This window comes from Palaemon carinicauda, chromosome 5 (assembly GCF_036898095.1).
Source record: "Palaemon carinicauda isolate YSFRI2023 chromosome 5, ASM3689809v2, whole genome shotgun sequence".
Classification (NCBI taxonomy): Eukaryota; Metazoa; Arthropoda; class Malacostraca; order Decapoda; family Palaemonidae; genus Palaemon; species Palaemon carinicauda.
The window spans coordinates 155,536,888-155,542,851 of record NC_090729.1 but is presented as its reverse complement, the minus strand read 5'-3'; positions in this window follow the sequence as shown (position 1 = coordinate 155,542,851).

The window sequence follows — 5,964 nt, the reverse complement described above, 5'->3', positions numbered from 1 at the left end:
GCCTCCACCCCTGACGAAGAGGATGCCTATTCAACGTCAACTGAAGCTGACATGAATGCCGTAGGACATACACGCCCACACTGTGACGTGCCGAAGCAGAGACAAAGCCGCCCACCACCCACCAATCGCTCGCGCCCAAAAAAACGACTTCTACAGCCACTTACTACCTCCCATCCGCCGCAGTTTTGCTACTACCACTTCAGATTCGGGGCAACTGCGAAGAAATGGGCCGAGGATTGTCAGTGGCCAAAAAACGTGTAAGTAGGCCATCGCTCGTGGCGGTGGCCTCCCGTGTTTCTAATCTTTTCTTTTTACAGGATGCAGAAACGGGCGTGCGATTTTTGGTAGGCACGGGTGCTTGTCGTTCTCTTTTGCCAAGGAAACTCTTCAAGACACGACGTAGTCTGTCTACATCTGCCGACATCCACTTGGTAGCTGCCAACGGATCTACGATACCCACCTACGGTTACGAGAACCTCACATTATCGTTCGGAAACGGTAAATTCAATAGGAAGTTTCTAGTTGCTGACATCACATTGCCAATCCTCAGTGCGGATTTCCTCTCTCATTTCCACCTTCTGGTCGATGTCGCCCACCGACGATTGGTCAACGCAGACTTGTACTTGTCGACACCTCTTCAACCCGCCTCCTTTAACCTCGCTCTCCACTTCAGCGCACCCACGGATGCCTACGCCCACCTCCTCACGTCGTACCTAGAAGTTTTCCGTCCAGAACTTCGCCAAACGCCCACGGTTCCTGCCAAGCACGGTATTTATCACCATATCAAGATGACTGGACCCCCAGTCTTCACAAAATTCAAACGTCTGGCACCGGAACGATTGGCAGCCGCCAAACAGACGTTCACCGAAATGGAGAAAATGGGCCTTTGCCAAAAGGCCTCCACCCCATGGTCGTCACCCTTACACATCGTTCTGAAGAAAGACGGCTCCCTCCGTCCGTGCGGGGATTACAGGCGCCTGAACATGCAAACAGAACCGGATCACTACCCCCTCCCAAACATTGCCGAAGTAACCTCCTACCTGCACAAAGCGAAGGTTTTCTCTACGCTCGACCTCCTGAAGGGGTATTATCAGGTGCCTATGAACCCAGAACACATCCCCAAGACCGCTATCACCACTCCGTTTGGTATATCCAGCTTCAATTACACCTGTTTTGGCCTTCGTAATGCTGGAGCCATGTTTCAATGTCTCATGGATGGCATCTTAAGGGACCTCCCTTTCTGTGTATGTTATGTGGACGACATACCTGTGCTCTCCTCCTCAAAAGAGGAACACCTCCGTCACCTGCGCATCGGGCTCGACCGCCTGCAACAAAACGGCCTTGTAGTCCGGTACGACAAGTGTACCTTTGGCGCCAACGAAGTGTCGTTCTTAGGGCACAGCATCACTCCTGAAGGAGTCCACCCCCTCCCTGAGAAGGTAGCAGCCATTCAGAACTTCCCGGCGACCTCGACCGTCAAAAGCTCTGTAGGAATTCTTGGGCATGATCAACTATTATCACCGTTTTCTGCCAGCCATTGCCGCCACCCTTTCTCCCCTCTACGCCTCCCTCAGGAGCAAGCAAAAGGACCTGAAGTAGGGTCCCCATTCAAGAAGCAGCCTTCTGCAATGCAAAGAAGGCCCTATCAACTGCTGCGGCTCTCACTTTTCCTATTCCACATGCCCCTCTCTTTCTCTCCACCGATGCCAGCTACGTCGCTATTAGTGCAGTACTCGAGCAAGTGGTCAATGGCTCGCCCCACCCATTGGCCTTCTTCAGCAGAAAACTGTAGAAGGCAAAATTGGGTTATTCTACCAATGATCAAGAATTGCTGGCGGTGCGTCACTTTCGCTATTTCTTAGAAGGTACGCCCTTCGTCATTCACACAGACCACATGCCTCTGGTGCACGCCTTTACTCGACAGTCTGATGCCTGGTCCGCCTGGCAACGTCGACATCTCTCCGCCGTGGCTGAATATAATTGCACTCTTCAATACGTCCCTGGAAAAACGAATCCCGTTCCCGATGCCCTGTCAAGAATCACGTTGGCTGCCGTTCAAATGGGGATTGGATTACAACGCACTGGCTGAAGCCCAATGACAGGATCCAGAGTATCAAGCATGTAGGACATCCTGTACGTCCCTCTGTTGGGAAGACTTCCCCCTCGAAGACTCCAACACCACCCTACTCTGTGACTTCAGTACTGGTAGAACAAAACCTTGGATTTCTGCTCCCATGCGTCGGCAGGTTTTTTATTTCATTCACGGCCTTTCACATCCCTCGTGCTGTTCTACTGCACAGCTGCTGAAGGCAAAGTTCATTTGGCACGGCATTTCAAAGGATGCTAAGTATTGGGTCCGCGCCTGTACTTCTTGCCAAACTTCCAATATACATCGACACACGGATTTAGGAGTGGGCACCTTTCCTCAACCTCAGCGTCGTTTCACACACATTCACATCGACGTTGTAGGCCCCTTACCCACATCACAAGGAAATTGTTACCTGTTTACTGTCATCGACCACTCCACTCGGTCTGACACCATTCCCATTGAAACTGCAACGTCCGCGGCATGTACATCTACCTTACTCGCTGGATGGATTGCAAGATTTGGTATCCCTGAGCATATTACTTCTGACAGGGGAACCACTTTCACCTCTCAATTGTGGATATCATTAGCGAATCTCCTGGGCATCACCCTACATCAGACAACGGTCTACAAACCCGCTGCCAATGGAATGGTTAAACGTTTTCATCGCACCCTCAAAGTAGCTTTGATGTCCCGCTGCAAGGATTGCAACTGGTTTACTCAGCTACCCTGGGTCCTCCTGGGACTAAGGACCACTATTAAAGACACCCTCGAGGTCTCGGCAGCTGAAATGGTGTATGGTCATCCCTGCTAATTTTTTTCCTTTTACAACCTCCTCCGACGATCTCCAGCGCATACGTCAAGTCTTGTGAAAATTTACTCCATGCCGCCAGACTTACAAGCCCCCAGTGAAACATCATATACCGACAGACTTGCACTCTGCAACACACGTCTTCCTGCGCAACGACACTAGCAAGCCACCACTAACGCCCCCTTATAAGGGCCCTTTCCTTGTGATCCGACGCAGTCCAAAAGCATTCCTACTAAACAGTCGTGGCAAAGAAGACTGGGTCTCCATTGATTGTCTAAAACCTGCTTATTTTCTGCCAGATGACCCGCCTACAGTTCGCCTCTCTAGATCGGGGCGCCCTATTTAACATGTACAGTATGTCCTTTTTAGAGGGGGAGCCATGTACCAATGTGTGTAATACGATCGTACATAATTCCTTTTGTATATATTATGCTTGTATCTTCGCTCTTCCCTCGCACTAAAAAGAACCAGAATAAACATGTATGCATTTTTCCTCTGTAACATTGTCTGTTTTTCGAGCATGAAATTTCTTGTTGCCTTGAGGTTTTGTATATAAAGGAGTGTTCTATAATAAATTACTCAGTTGCTTTCAACCTGCATTTGAGTTACAACCTTTTCTCGGCGCGTCACAACATGAACAAGTTTATTATGACCAATATTATCATCATCTCATTTACCCTTACTATTGTTGTTAGAAATATCTCTCTCTCACTCTCTCTTTGTATATATATCTATATATATATATATATATATATATATATATATATATATATATATATATATATATATATATATATATATATATATATATATATATATATATATATATATAATTCTACCTCATACCTGGGATTGAACGCTGGCCCCTTCTAATAAAAGGCTAGGTCGAAACCAACCATGCCACGATATAATTCTAACTCATACCTGGGATCGAACGCTGGCCCCTTCTAATAAAAGGCCAGGTCGAAACCAACTATGCCACGAGAGGGCACAGAAATCGGAACCTAACGCTGCCCAGCTGTTGTGGATTTACCTGGCGAGACATCAGTCTCTTACCAGCGAGTTTTACCCGACTTCCCGGCCCACCACGTGACACAATTGGTGGTAATTCATTCAAATTACTACCAATTGTGTCACGTGGTGGGCCGGGAAGTGGGGTAAAACTCGCTGGTAAGTGACTGATGTCCCGCCAGGTAAAACCTCAACAGCTGGGTAGCGTTAGGTTCCGATTTTTGTTATGGCCTCTCGTGGCATGGTTGGTTTCGACCTGGCCTTTCATCAGAAGGCGCCAGCGTTTGATCCCAAGTTTGAGGTAGAAATTTATTTCTATTTGAACACGATGTTGTGTTGATATATATATATATATATATATATATATATATATATATATATATATATATATATATATATATATATATATATATATATATATATATATATATATATATATATATATATATATATATATATATATATATATATATATATATATATATATATATAGGTCTGCAAGTCTACACGGTGAATGTAAGGATTGCAAGAAATAAAGGATTTTCATTTAATAAATTTTTGGATAATAAGTGAAAAGGGATGTAAAATCACAATCACATATTATATTCGTAAAGAATATGTATTAATACATCGTTACTTGACAGTAATTTAAAAATAAAATCAAGCTAAAAAAAGGTTCCAATATTCAGATATATTTGTAGGGACATTAGATATGAAATATCATATTCCTCCCATTCGAAAATATTAACCTGCAAACGGTGCAATATTTGCAGTAGAATTATGGACATGAATTTCCGTGTTCATTTTAAGAATTTATGATATTACAATTTAATACATTCTTAATACAGGCTAAAAAATCTGGTTAGTATATATCTAGATAAGATAAAGGGAATTATAATACATAATGCATAATACCTTAATTGTGACTACAATTTCAGGAGGGATATATTATTCCTTTAATTTTTTTTTTTTAATATCTTAGTGTACGCATGGAAGCATACAAGTTGGAATGTAGACTAAGATATATTCTGGTGGAAACAAAAAACAAAAAATAGAGCTCATGCTAGATTGAGAGAGAGAGAGAGAGAGAGAGAGAGAGAGAGAGAGAGAGAGAGAGAGAGAGAGAGAGAGAGAGAGAGAGAGAGAGAGAGAGAGGTTGAATGATGATAACTTTTTCATATACAGTATATTGAAGGTTCATGAACATTTCATGTTATTGGTACATCAACACCTTTCCTTTTCAAAACCCATTTCACTGCATCTATCATGAGCCTTGCATATATTCATCCCCCCTCCCAAACACTTTAATCTTTTCACATGACCAAACTAAATCTAAGGACTGTTATATCCTTTCTCTTATGCTCTACAATTAACAAGTTTTTTGGCATTACCAGTTTCCTAGCATTTTAATTCTTTTTTATGGCACCTGTATTAAGCAAACAGGAAATTAAAACAGATATAACTGTTGTCCTTCCATAAGTGTTCAGCACCTACGCTAATTCCACAAAGAAGAGTTGGTTCAAGAAGCTCTCATATAATCCAAAATAGATGTCTTCACTGCTTTGCGTCGCGTGAAGTTAAAAAAAAACGAAAGGGGCGGCTGGGGTTTTTATTCTTTCATGTTACGCAAATATTGCCAAATACGAAAACAGAGAAACTTTGTATATATATATATATATATATATATATATATATATATATATATATATATATATATATATATATATATATATATATATATATATATATATATATATATATATATATATATATATATAGAAAAGGATGAGTGCCGCAACCGATGCCCTAATGTGTGTGTAAATTTCTGTTAGTGTGTGTTTGTTTATGTTTGTGTATATATACTTACTCCTTACCAGGAAAAATACTTGCATTAAACTTCAAATTAGAGGACAGTATGATCCAACGAGAGGAAAAAATCACGGGATCTGCAACATTTTTCACTTGCATTTTGTTCACTTACGCTTAAAGAAACTTTAAAATTAAGGAAACTGAGAGGCTTGGAAACCATACAAAACCTAAATAAAAAAAAAACCCT